We start from the raw sequence: 15,598 nt of genomic DNA on the forward strand, positions 1-15,598 counted from the left end.
CGATTGGCTCCATGCAAAGGATTTGAGCCGGTGTCCTTCACCGTAGTTATGGCGGAGTGCAGTCCATTCAATCAAATGTTGTCATCAACCTATTTGATCGTAGTGCAGGGTTATGTGTGAGACGAACTGTCACGGTAGATTGCAATCATGCTTTTGGTGAATGCATTTGAGTAGTCCGCCATATTTACGGGATGATACGTCACATATAAGGCCTATATATGCTTCATTTACATTACATTACAGAGATCGGACACTAATCCCAACTATAACAAACCATGTAAACAATGATCACCTATATTACAGGTGATATTACAGGTCTATATGTGATGCGATCAAGCAAAATCAGTCGGAACTCGGTAATAATACATTTTCAGTTTCCTATAGGATTGTAAAAAGCATTTACAAAGCTGGATTTTGCAGAAAACCCCATTGAAATTGAACAACCAGTTCCAAAGATATGAGCAATTAAAGAGTTTCCAAAACAAGAGGAAACAAAAGGAAATAGTTCCTTTGTTTAGCTATATCTAAAAAACAATATTTCCGAGTTCCGACTGATTTTGCTTGATCGCATCACATATAATACAGGATTAGATTAGTAAACTATGATCTATTTGCAAGTATTATTTTGATTGAGCAGGAAAGATGTGATACTACTTTTTTATAGTAGTCTAGTTGCCGGCGTCAGATATACATAGAATGTTTTTTTTATGATGATGACATGGACGTACTGATCATTATGCATGATGCAAACTCATAGGTGTTGTGCGTTTGGCAATTTGGGAGGGGGTGGGGTTCAAAATGACCCCATAGGATTATAAAATCAAAATTTCGAATTGCTCAAATACCTCTTTCAAATATATCAAATTATTTACATAAATAAACAAAAACAAATAAATAAATAAATAAATAAATAAATAAATAAATAAATAAATAAATAAATAAATAAATAAACGAAAAAAATTGAACAAATTTTAGCGTAGCATTAAAATCATAAATATAACCATTGCTAGCAGGAGGAGTCGAACCAACGATATTGATATCAGCAGTCTGATGCTCTACCATTGAGCTATGACAGCATCTAGTGATGAGGTTCGAGTTTTAGCTTATACAGTGTTTGTCTGTGATAATGCCGCCTCGTGAAAGAAATAAATATAAAATCTCAATTTGTAATTTAAATTTATTTGATAATTTTCTAACCTATATTTTCTTTAGAGCAGGGACAAATATTTCCCCTTTTATCTAATTTGACCGCTATATAAGAATCTACTTCTTTTATTACTGATTTAATTCCGCGATTTGTTCCATTAAGCAAAATCAAAGATTAATGTCACACATCTCACAACAGATATTTAGTTGGCTTAGTGGTCTTGCACAGTGCTGTTTAACCGGGAGGTACCGAGATCGATTCCCACCTCTGCCTGCAATTTTTTTTAAAGACTGGGAAATAATAACCTGACATTCGCCGCTGACATTCGTACTGCAGAAGCGGAGTTATAACTTGTTAAACTTTGCTCCTTCCGTAAAAGGGTACATTATTTTGGCACTACATTAAATTTCTTCTTTTTTTTCACATTGCTGGTATTAAATATCAAATGGTCATAATTGGCGGTCACTTCAAATCATCCCCAACTGAACGAGGTTCAGGAATGTCCTCTCATTGTTAATTGTTGGTTAACCCACCACTTGAGAATAAAGGACTATGAATAGGTGCAACAGGATTACCTACGGGATTATCTCAAGGATATAATTCTGTTCTCCCTCCTTTTCTTACATCTTCTCTGATATATGCTAGTGTCAATGGTTATTGTTAAAAGGCAATAAGGTGTGTAATTGCAATATTTCCTCTGAATAGGAAAGACTCTCTACATCGAGTTATGTATGCTGGTGGTTCGCAATACTGTTATTTAAGAGAAGGTATCTTCCAAATCCAAATCGAAATGTGTTATGGAGCAATGTGGAGTTCCCTCCTCCCTGCGTCATATATAAATTCACCCAGCCCCATTTTCCTAATTTCACAATATTTTGGCCCATGATCTGGATGCTTTTTGGTGGAAAAAGGGCTCCTTATCCCTTTTCATTTCCTTTGCCCTCCAGATTTTCTCATCATTTAAGTTTGTCAGTTTATTCCATATTAATCACCAATATACACCCAAATCTAATTAGCATCGCCGATTAGCATATCTAACAAACAAGAACAAAGGACAAAAACAAACGACAACAATCAACAAAGAAGGGAAACACAGAATTTGGAGTTCGAAAGCCAATTTATGAGGAACTATTCATTCATTCCATTCATTCATTCATTCATTCATTCTTTTTATTTCATTGAATATTAAAACACAGCAGCAAAACAAATTGAATGAGGAGGTACTCAGAAGGCCGGATGGTCTGTATTAACTACCACATGGCCTCAATTATGTTTTAATACAACAACAACAGAACAAAATATACCGCAAAATGTCAACATATAGCCCCCCCCCCTTTACACTCTGTCAAAAACCAAAAAACACCCTCTTTTTGTGGTCAAGAATATGCAATAAACTATCATGATATTCAAAACTACATTAACTAATTTACAGATAATAAGATACATAATGAAAATTATTTTAAGCCAAATAGGTTGAGTCAAAATGAAATAAACTTGAGTTAATTTGTAGCGCTTTTGTACGAAATCTAGAAGGAATCCGCTGTAAATGAAAAAATCATTGAAAAGAGCAGATTCTGAACGTCTAAAGTAAAAAAAGAATTGTTGTATTTGCTTTCTGCAAACCCAATTTATACTCATTTGAATAAAACCACCCATTTTAGTAGCTGCACAGGGTTTCTCTTCCCATGCATGTAGTCATGATCATGGTAGCGTGTTGACTGGAATAGCGCGATATTCAAATGCAAACTAAAGTTGTTTGGCAGAAGTGGTTTCGATCAATAATGCCTAGCGGGCTACATTATGGCTTAAACACGGTCCTCAACAGTTCTTTTTTAATTGTTCAATTTTCATCATTTTGCACTGCACACAAAGAAACGAGCCAAGTACAATATGGCACTTATGGCGAAAAAGTCCGCGTGACGTTCATCGTCTCTTTCGTCTCCAGTTTCCCACAGCTGATCGGATATCAAGTATATCTAAGTAAACAATAAAAGTATGTAGACAAGCTGCGAATCATGTGACTCTAATGATACAACAGCCTGAAGCTTCAGAATCCGGAAGACCGCGAACTGCTAGATCACAAGTAAACATTGAATAGGCATGCGTTGCAAATCAAAATAGACCCAACGATCAACAGCTCAAGACGCAACCACCTTCGCAACATTTCCGAAACAAGATTCAGTCGGACCGTGCGGGAGACTATGAATTACACAAGTTATAAGAGTTATCACGATTATACGAGGAGGTATTCATACAAACTGCAACACCGTCGTGGATTTTGCATTCGAATGAATCAATACACTACACGGTAAATGAAACCGTGTGCAGCTACAAAAATGGTTGGTTTTATTAAAATAAGTTTAACTCGGGTTTGGTGCAAGCAAATACCACAATTCTGTTTTTAATTTCGACGTTCAGAATCTGCTCTTTTCAATGATGTTTTCATTTACTGCGGATTCCTTTCAGATTTTGTGCAAAAGTGCCACAAACATGAGTTTACTTCATCATGTTCATTCTGAATCACCCTGTACAAGAATATTAGGTAAATCACTAATATAATCACTAAATATAAATATGTAGCTGACGACATATTTTTATATTGAAAATTAGGGGTGGGTAAGATATGTTCTGGTGATTCCACTCTGTATGTGTTCTTACATAGATTGTGTCTTAACAAGACAATTTACCATACTTTGTGTGACATTATTTATTCAGGCACTATAATAAATTTGAACGCAAGAAAAGAAAACGTATAGTCATGTGAGTATAAGCTATGGTATACGGTAGACATGGTAGAAGCGGTCCCGAGGAAGCGGTAACCATGGAAAAAAATATCGATTCCACAATGACAGGCTTATGGCAGGAGATTCCATAGACGATTGCACATCTTTAAGGTTATACACAATTTTGCCATTTTCAGAAGCAAAACGGGATGCACGTAGCCCCCTTTAAACTTATCTATTTCTGGAAATAAATATCGGAGAGAGAAAACGCAAACTACGTCTAAAAGCTGAAAGTGTAAGGGTCATTATTATGCTTGAATTTTCCACTTGGCTCAAAATAAAATGTACTTTTCAAACATTTCAATTTTTTTCAATATCCGGAGCATCAAGATTTTTGGGAACACGGCCATAATTTCTCATTGGAAGTGGCGATTTTGTTGGGAACTTCGACGCACATTACAAACAAGTCAGTAAAAGAATGTGCATATTCATTCTTGATATTGGTTGTCTCGATTTTTTATGCAAGCTTAAAATGTTGGCCGAATTTGAAGTAAAATGGCCTCCACTTGTATGTCGTTTTGTAACCAGTAATAATAATTCCGTGCACGATTTCATAGACAAAATTCTGACCTACATTATTTCTATAAACCCTCTTCTGCATGCAGGTGCTATTTAAATTTTTATTTCGATAGCAGAAAATTGAGATATTTGCTATTTTTCCGACTCGCTGCTGCCAAATTGTTTCGCGATAAAAAGATACAGCGAAATCAATTTTTTTCCGAACCATTTCACCTCGTTTCGGCTTGTGCTTTGAAGTACAAACTTCAAAATTGATATAGTGATTCTATATTTCAAGCTGCGTCATACTGTGTTTTTCTTACCTCTGATTGTCGCTGCTCAAGGCCAAAATTCGAAATTTTTTGGACAGAAGTGACACTCTCATTTTTTTTTAAACACGTTGTTTATGTACGACATGTTACGACGGGCTGTATTTGCTCGTCACAAAGTGGTGTTGCCGAGTTTGGATTTTAAAATATTTAGGTATTTTCTAGCTTAAAATCTAGCGCCAATGCTGCGCTTGCAACAGGTAGATATTTAGAAATCCATTTAAGGTATGGGTATCATGGGTATGGAAATTGGGGATCCCAAAAAATTGGCATATGCCTACATATAGGCTATATGCAAAGGGGATGGGGCATTTTTGGCAGGCCAAGGGGGAGGGGGCCACAAAAATTTGGCAGTCTTGCGATTTTCGGCTGGCCGAGACGGGAGGCAAGCAATTTTTAGCGAGTCGCTTGGAAATTTTGGCTTATAATTAGTAGGCTAATACCGGTACTGATTGCACAGCCTTTCGAGAAAGCAATTTTTTGGCAAGCCGGGGCCGGGGAGGGAATAAATTTTGGCAGGTCGAAAGGAAGAATGACTTTACCTAGCACACATTAAAGGGGCATTTCGTGATCCACAGCCTCATACAACCCCATAGGCCTACGTCCTTTCTCACAAGTTAAGATTTTTATACCAGTCATCCCGCTCTGGCCACATGTTTAGGCATTTTCACGCAGATCAATTCATTAAGCAATGGAAAATATTGCCAAATTTGAATTTCGTTTTAAAAGCCTATTCCCCATTTAAAAAAACACACTAATTTTTGGGGATTAAAAAAGTTCTGTAAAATGAAACAAAAGGCTGCCTCAATCCTAATTATTCATTTAATAGGCCAGGCCTTCATTTCTGAAAATAGCGGGAGCTCAGTTAGTCACTCTCCTATGTGTAGGCCTACTGAGGAGCTTGACAAGGAGCTCAATCATATAATATCAATATTAAACCATAGGATTTTCAAGAAGTGAGCAGCTCAATAAATGCCATTGGTAAAATTATTGGGCCTACGATTTTTATATTTTATTTGACTGTGATCCGTTTTTCTATAGGCTATATACATGCCTACACTGTATATAGGCCTACCTTTAAAATTTCTAAAATTGGCGGAATTGAACAAGCTCTAAATTTCTCATACGTCCAGCATAACCAAGGGCAACCAAGCCCCCTAGCTATGGCCATACCCGTAGTGGCGGAACCAGAATTTTTTTCGCGGGGCATGGGGCCCGGGGGGAAGTGAATTTGAGACGGGGGCACTTATTGCACTTGAAATTGCCGCAAAAAGTGGAAAATTACATAATTGTGGGGATTTTGCCTAAAAACTGGATGGGAAAGAAAAAATATTGGGGAAATACTGCCCCCCTAGCGGCGCCACTGCATATCCATCCATGATGCTAGAATGACGGAAGTTCTGGCGCTGAAATTCAATTTCAATATCACGAGTTTTTATCAGGGATTTTACCAAGGGAAGGCGGTAGGATTGTGCTGATATACCAGGCAACACGAGAAAGGTGTGGCTAAATAAGGGAGTGTTCATTATAAATATTTTCCATTATCATACTTTTGACGCCGAGAGCATAATTATTTGAAGCGTACATCGTGTCAGTCACATGGTCACATTATTTTCTGTTGAAAGAGAAACGCACATGTCTCTGATTAGCTCGGGGATTAGCTACTGCGTGCTGGTCTGTTGTTGTCGAGTGGAAATGGGAAATTTATGAATGAACTTCCGCAACTTTGCAACATCATCACGCAGCGGCGTAGCTGGGATTTTTCCAGGAGGGGCAAGACTGTAGGCCCTATGGGGCGGGGCCCAAATCCACCAAATTTCCCACTGGGGGAGGGGGCCCAAATAGACAATTTTGCCAGGCTTATCATAATCGTATATGGTAGGCCTATTGAGCTGTATTGCATATCGTTTGGATTCCCCATCTCTCTGCCCCTCCTCTCACCCTCTCCTCTCTTTTTCCTCTTTCTCCCCCCCTTTCCCTCTTTTTTCCTTGCACTGGGGGCGGGGGCCCAAATAGGCAATTTTTGCAATTGCCCCCCCGGCAGCTACGCTACTGTCATCACGGTAGACATACGCGGTAGGCCTACAAGCAGGGCTGTCAACTCTCACGCATTGCTCACGGTCTCACGCCAAGGTAGTATAATCTCACGCCTAGGTAATAAATCTCACGCAAAAAGCTGGAAAATGAGTAAAATCTCACGCATCGTCATGAATAATTTGTTGCTCCTACCCCCCCTTTTCACATTCCCGAGCGCCGTGGCTCAAATATTAATGGTTCAAAATGAACATTGGAGTCGGCAAATCCCGGTACGCCTAGCTCTTTATACAGACAAATATAGTAGGCCTATCAAAATGTTGTATTTTTATATTTTCTGGTGGACTCGCGGAGAATATCATGTCATGTAGGTCCCGGCAAAATAGTTCGCCTCCCGGCGCTGGGTTGGGGGGGGTCTCAAGGCATTTTGGTAGGCCTACCCATGCTTGATTCTGGGAGGTTTTTTAGCAGGCCCGACCATTTTTTAAATAAAAACACCTCGGGGCGGGTCTCTTCAAAACATTTGTACCGCGGGGATCAAAGTCATCCAAATTTGGCCTAATTTGACGCTTTTTTAAGGGCACTTTTGCCAAAATGCGCCCAAAAGTTGGTCTTCGCTGTAAACCCACCCATCATAGTCGTTGAAAAGGTAGGCCTACCCCAAAACTGTGGCACATCCACGAACCCGAGGGAGAGACCTCCGCGGGTAAAAACACACCTCCAGCGGGACCAGATTTATAATTTAAAATAGGCCTACATTTTGGAAGCCAGTCATCACGACAAAACGGGCCATGGCAGTGTTAATGGTATTAACACTTTGATTTTAGGCTTAAATAACGAGTGTAGGCCTATAAATTGCAAATTTGCACACACCCGGGGGAACCCTCTCAAGCTGGTTTGGGTAAGGATGTGAGGCTGTGACTCCGAAAAACTACGGTACGATTTTAAACCAAATTTGAAGAAAACAGACCCAAAATTGTATCAACTTTTGGACTGAAAGTTTTCGCAAATTTTTACTTTTTCGAGAAAATTATTGAAAATACCCTTCTTGAACCTAATTTTCACGACACTGAGGGTCAATAAAATCATGGCTAAAAATACAACAGAGTCTAAACTAAATGGCTGAAAATGCACCCCAAATCTGCCGCACATCCCCACGACACATTTCACCTTATAGATTTTGAAAATTGTCGCAATAAAATAGGCCCGAACTTATCCCAAATTATCCCCCGAAAAAATATTTTTTGCAGGTGAGGTTGGAGTCTTATTATTTTTATTCTCAGAGAGGATAGGGGTTGATATTTTTAGCAGGGTACAATTTTTTGACGTTGAAGTTCCAGATTCTTTTTTTTATATGTTATTATTCATTTATTTATTTATACCCCGGGATTTATACCCTGTACGTGGGGAAAAGTACACACGGCAGCTACAGAGAAACCACGAAAACCTCCTGTGAAGTGCATGAAAATGCCCCAAAAATGTGCCAACCGAAACACCCGAACAGGAAGATAAAATAAAAAAACAAAACCAAAAACCCAATTCTTTGTCCCCCACTACAGTATATTATGAACACTCCCTTATGAAGTCTGCCCTCTTCCGGCTATTCTGGTAGTAGGCGTTCATATTTTTGAAGCATGTTTGAACCCGATTTGTTCTCTATTCACATTTTTAACGTTGCAAGTAACATTTCAAGACCTCTATTTGTGACAGGTATTTAATTATCTTGCTAGAAATGTGCCTAAAGTTGAAATTCAATATTTCGGATCGCAAAGATCGAGAGATATAAAGTTTAACACCATGGATCATATGGGCGTCTTATATGAACGATGACGATAACTAGGCAAAAATGGCTGGGATTCAGGTTGTGTAAATACTACATGAATATTCATGAACTATACAGATTCCATTCTTCTCTAATAATAAAGATGTCAATCACTCTCCTAGACGACAGTTGCTTGGCGCTTGTAAACAAATCGAATAATAGTGCTTGATAACAGCTGAAAAATAGGCTAAAAACACATTTTCACACAATTTTTCCGGATTTTTTATTTCACATGATAAGTAGACATATTTTCTTACGTATAAGGTAATAATATATTTTTTCTGGAGGTAAAGCCCTTCAACACTTTGTTTAACCTTAAGAAATAAATATCTAAAAAACGAAAAAAAAAGCAGATAAGAATATATCGATGTAGAAGCTAAATTTATACTCTGTTGTTGTGGTATTATATCCTCCTACAATGGGAGTATATAAAACGGGGACCCCGAAAACGGGGACCCCAAAAACGGGGACCCCGAAAACGGGGACCCCCTAAAATCACCCCATAAAGCTACTGACAAATTTCTAGGGGTCCCTGTTTTTCAACTTTAGGGTCCCCGTTTTACAGATTGACCCAGGGTATCTGTAAAACGGGGACCCCAAAAACGGGGACCCCTATTTTTTCACTCTATTTTAGGACTGATGAGTCTCCAAATCTCGACAAAATATTCACCATGGACATACTAATATTACAAATGTAATTTATGAAAGTAGTAAGCACTTCTTATATAATTGTCCAATATACAAAATTTTAGGGTCCCCGTTTTTAGGGTCCCTGTTTTACAGATTGACCTAGGGTAATCTGTAAAAGGGGACCCCAAAAACGGGGACCCCTTAAAATCACCCCATAAAGCTTCTGACAAATTTCTAGGGGTCCCCGTTTTGGGGTCCCCGTTTTACAGATTGACCCAGGGTAATCTGTAAAACGGGGCCCCCGAAAACGGGGACCCCTGTTTTTCTCTCTATTTTAGGACTGATGAGTCTCCAAATGTCGCCAATTTATTCACCATGGATATACTAATACTATATACAAATGTGAGTTGGGGATCGGAAGACCCTGGCGCCCCACACATCCACGTGGCCACACCCACAATTAATTCACACAAGGCCCGTGACCTCACCACGTACATATTGCACCACTTTGAATTAGATCTACTTCATGATTAGATCAATTTTGATTTATTAAAGTAGAAAGGATTTCATATATTTTTGTCCAACATACAAAACTTTGGGGTCCCCGTTTTTAGGGTCCCCGTTTTACAGATCGACCTAGGGTAAACTGTAAAACGGGGACCCCAAAAACGGGGACCCCTTAAAATCACCCCATAAAGCTTTTGACAAATTTCTAGGGGTCCCCGTTTTTGGTGTCCCCGTTTTACAGATTGACCCAGGGTAATCTGTAAAACGGGGACCCCGAAAACGGGGACCCCTGTTTTTTTCTCTATTTTAGGACTGATGAGTCTCCAAATCTCGACAAAATATTCACCATGGATATACTAATATTACAAATGTAATTTATGAAAGTAGTAAGCACTTCTTATATAATTGTCCAATATACACAATTTTGGGGTCCCCGTTTTTTGAGGGTCCCCGTTTTACAGATTGACCCAGGGTAATCTGTAAAACGGGACCCCAAAACGGGGACCCCTATTTCACCCCATAAACTCTATTTTAGGACTGATGAGTCTCCAAATCTCGACAAAATATTCACCATGGATATACTAATATTACAAATGTAATTTATGAAAGTAGTAGTAAGCACTTCTTATATAATTGTCCAATATACAATATTTTGGGGTCCCCGTTTTTAGGGTCCCCGTTTTACAGATTGACCTAGGGTAATCTGTAAAACGGGGACCCCAAAAACGGGGACCCCTAAAATCACCCCATAAAGCTTCTGACAAATTTTTAGGGGTCCCCGTTTTTAGGGGTCCCCGTTTTACAGATTGACCCAGGGTAATCTGTAAAACGGGGACCCCAAAAAAGGGGACCCTTTTTTTCACTCAATTTTAGGACTGATGAGTCTTCAAATCTCGACAAAATATTCACCATGGATATAGGCCTACTAAGGTATTACAAATGGGGATTTATGAAAGTAGGGGCACTTCTTATATAATTGTCCAATATACACATTTTTGGGGTCCCCGTTTTAGGGTCCCTGTTTTACAGATTGACCCAGGGTAATCTGTAAAACGGGGACCCCAAAAACGGGGACCCCCTAAAAATTTGTCAGAAGCTTCTGACAAATTTTTAGGGGGTCCCCGTTTTTAGGGTCCCCGTTTTACAGATTGACCTAGGGTAATCTGTAAAACGGGGACCCCAAAAACGGGGACCCCAAAATTGTGTATATTGGACAATTATATAAAAGTGCTTACTACTTATACTAAATTACATTTGTAATATTAGTATATCCATGGTGAATATTTTATCGAGATTTGGAGACTATCAGTCCTAAAATTGAGTGGGGTCCCCAGTTTTTAGGGTCCCTGTTTTACAGATTACCCTGGGTCAATCTGTAAAACGGGGACCCCAAAAACGGGGACCCCTAAAAATTTGTCAGAAGCTTTATGGGTGATTTTAGGGGTCCCAGTTTTAGGGTCCCCGTTTTACAGATTACCCTAGGTCAATCTGTAAAACGGGGACCCTAAAAACGGGGACCCCAAAATTGTGTATAGTGGTCAATTATATAAGAAGTGCTTACTACTTTCATAAATTACATTTGTAATATTAGTATATCCATGGTGAATATTTTGTCGAGATTTGGAGACTCATCAGTCCTAAAATAGAGAGAAAACCCTGGGTCAATCTGTAAAACGGGGACCCTAAAAACGGGGACCCCAAAATTGTGTATATTGGACAATTATATAAGAAGTGCTTACTACTTTCATAAATTACATTTGTAATATTAGTATATCCATGGTGAATATTTTGTCGAGATTTGGAGACTCATCAGTCCTAAAATAGAGTGGGGGTCCCCGTTTTTGGGGTCCCCGTTTTACAGGTTACCCTAGGTCAATCTGTATAACGGGGACCCTAAACACGGGGACCCAAAAATTGTGTATATTGGACAATTATATAAGAAGTGCTTACTACTTTCATAAATTACATTTGTAATATTAGTATATCCATGGTGAATATTTTGTCGAGATTTGGAGACTCATCAGTCCTAAAATTGAGTGAATAATAGGTCTCCATTTTGGGGTCCCCCGTTTTACAGATTACCCTGGGTCAATCTGTAAACGGGGACCCCAAAACGGGGGACCCCTAAAATTTGTCAGAAGCTTTATGGGTGATTTTAGGGGTCCTCAGTTTTGGGGTCCCCGTTTACAGATTACCCTAGGTCAATCTGTAAAACGGGGACCCTAAAACGGGGACCCCAAAATTGTGTATATTGGACAATTATATAAGAAGTGCTTACTACTTTCATAAATTACATTTGTAATATTAGTATATCCATGGTGAATATTTTGTCGAGATTTGGAGACTCATCAGTCCTAAAATAGAGTGAAAAAATAGGGGTCCCCGTTTTTGGGGTCCCCGTTTTACAGATTACCCTGGGTCAATCTGTAAAACGGGGACCCTAAAAACGGGGACCCCTAAAATTTGTCAGAAGCTTTATGGGGTGATTTAGGGGTCCCCGTTTTTGGGGTCCCCGTTTTACAGATTACCCTAGGTCAATCTGTAAAACGGGGACCCTAAAAACGGGGACCCCAAAATTGTGTATATTGGACAATTATATAAGAAGTGCTTACTACTTTCATAAATTACATTTGTAATATTAGTATATCCATGGTGAATATTTTGTCGAGATTTGGAGACTCATCAGTCCTAAAATAGAGTGAAAAATAGGGGTCCCCGTTTTGGGGTCCCCGTTTTACAGATTACCCTGGGTCAATCTGTAAAACGGGGACCCCAAAGTTGAAAAACGGGGCCCCCCTAGAAATTTGTCAGTAGCTTTATGGGTGATTTTAGGGGTCCCTGTTTTCGGGGTCCCTGTTTTTGGGGTCCCTGTTTTCGGGGTCCCTGTTTTATATACTCCCCTCGTACAATACTGCTTGTTGAAATCCCAGCTCATGTGCTTACTTTGCATAAGCGTACAAATTAACTTTACGTACAGCGTTTCTGATTGGTTAATAACACGATATAGCCATCTGAGTGACCAATTAAAATACAGTTTCTAGATATTTAAGTCAATCCTCTTCAACCCTACCACCATTATTACAATGCTGCTGATTGCTCAATTAATCATAATAGTCTTCTTGAAATGTTGTATACTCATGGGGTTAAGATTCTTTGCTTTTCTTCACCACACTGTGGAATAAGTGAAATCTTTATAGCAAACTTAATTACTAGTATGTAGGAAAAAGTATGTTTTAAAAATTCATGACGAAGATTAAGAAAAAATACACACCTACAGAAAGTTCACAAAGGAAAAACACACTTTTCAATATTGCGGTGTTTTAAATACCATAAACATTATTTACTAGAACAAGTTTCTAGAACAAGTACAACGTAAGCTATGGATGGCGGAAACCTTCAAAATACGCCTAAGAATACGCCTAAGAATACGCCTAACCTTAGACGTCTAAGATGCAATCTTAGACGTCTAAGATGCATTCTTAGACGTCTAAGATGCATTCTTAGGCGTCTAAGATGTAATCTTAGGCGTCTAAGAAATTCGCGGTAGACTTAAATCAACGAATCACAGGACTAGAAATCCAAACAACCAATCATCTTAGGCGTATCCAATTATTGACCAATGAAATCTTAGACGCCTAAGATTTTACACGCCTAAGAATTCTTACACGTCTAAGATTTGACCATTTGACCGTGACTAGTGATGGACGGTATCAAAACGTACAACGGACGCTGTGCGTTAGAGAATATTTCGAACAATGGCTGGGTGGTGTGTTTTTAATAAACTCCTTTTCTCTCCATAGCCACCCGCGTCAATCCCAAAGAGAAAGGGGTGATGGGGTGGGAGGGGGATAGGGAACATGTTCTCCCACCTTTCGGCACAATGGCCCATTGTTTTGTTCTTTTCAGCCACTTTTTGACAACTCAGGCGGAACAATGTATTTTTACATAATAAGTTTTTTTTCATTTGAACATAATCTAGCAGTTGATGTTGTTGTTGCAAACTGATAAAACTTTAATTTGTTTTAAATATTTTGTTTTTCTGATGACTTGCAGTTAATGTAAGATTTCTATTTGTGTGGCTATAGTGTAAATGATGATGATAATGATGATGATGATGATGGTGTTGTTGTTGCTGTTGTTGTTGTTGATGATGATGATGATGATGATGATGATGATGATGATGATGATGATGATGATGATGATGATGATGATGATGATGATGATGGATAATACAAATGATGTCAGATGATTATTAGTGTCGTGGTGGTGATGATGATGGCAGTGATGAGGGATTAAATTTAGTATGAAATTTTCACCCCCCCCTCGCACCCACCCAGTCAATGTTGTTTTGATACTGAGATATTGGCTCCAACATTGATTGGGGGGAGGGGGTTGCAAGCAATATGAAACATTAATGTTTGCTACTCATGTTACTTGTAATGTTTAAACAAAGAGCACGTGTCTATATGGTGTCACCCTGCTCACTTTTCATGTTTGTTTTTTCTTAACACGTATGCTATGACTGAGCCAAAATACACAGTTAAGAGACCTCGATACCTCCATTCAACAAGAAAGTTAACCTGACGGTGTAGGGTATGATGCGTTTATATCCAATACGTTCAGAGGTCAAGTTATTACTGCACACACATTATAAGGTCAACCAACTATGTCTTTATAATTCGAACAGCGTGTGACATATTTTCACCAAGGCCCCCGGGCCAAGGCCAAATCGTCTTTTATAATTGAAGAGATCAGATATGCATAATTTCAGTCTGCAAAGTGCAAGAAGACAAGAGGTCAAATTTTCTATGTTAAAAATAGAATCATGGAGGTATATAAATATATGCTAGGCATGTTTGTTCCTCTTTGTTGTTTGTGTATTAATTTTCATCATCATCATCATCATCATCATCATCATATCATCATCGTCGTCGTCGTCGTCGCCGTCATCATGCTCATCAACATTAATACCTGACTACTACTAGCCACACCAAAACAGCACACCAAACCAACGAAAATAAAATCAAACCAATTAATCAATTTTGCTGCAAGTCCTCAGAGAAAATCACATTGGTGATACCGTCCATCACTAAAATATCAATCTTAGACGTGTAAGAATTCTTAGGCGTGTAAAATCTTAGGCGTCTAAGATTTCATTGGTCAATAATTGAATACGCCTAAGATGATTGGTTGTTTGGGATTTCTGGTCCTGTGATTCGTTGATTTAAGTCTACCGCGAATTTCTTAGACGCCTAAGATTGCATCTTAGACGCCTAAGAATGCATCTTAGACGTCTAAGATTGCATCTTAGACGTCTAAGGTTAGGCGTATTCTTAGGCGTATTCTTAGGCGTATTTTGAAGGTTTCCGCCATCCATAGTGTACGACTACAAAATAAAATTATTTGTCTACTTCAAAAACACATACTAAAGGTACCTAAATTTAGAAATTCTGTTGTCTATTTATATTGCCGTTAGGAATGAATTTGCAATAAACTTGGCTTCGTTCTCATCAGAACCACGTAAACACCAATTTACGCTCCTAAATCCATTATTTCGAGATTAGCTAGCTTACTTTTCATAATATATATAAATATATAAATATCATGTGATATATCAAACACAGAAGTTATAAGCAACTTCGCGTAATGGTAATATGCGTAGCCTGCAAAGAAAGCCTCAGCTGGCGTGAGCATAATTGTTTTGAAAAACAACAACCCATAGTTGCCGCGTGTCTAGGTTTGATATATACTTTGCCTTGTAATATATCGATAGTTAGCAGCATACCTAGAATATTTTGATCTGCTATTAAGGGATGGGTATTTGATCATACTTCGAGGGGTTGTTGAG

The sequence above is a fragment of the Amphiura filiformis genome, chromosome 4 (genome assembly GCF_039555335.1).
Source record: "Amphiura filiformis chromosome 4, Afil_fr2py, whole genome shotgun sequence".
NCBI classification, from domain to species: Eukaryota; Metazoa; Echinodermata; class Ophiuroidea; order Amphilepidida; family Amphiuridae; genus Amphiura; species Amphiura filiformis.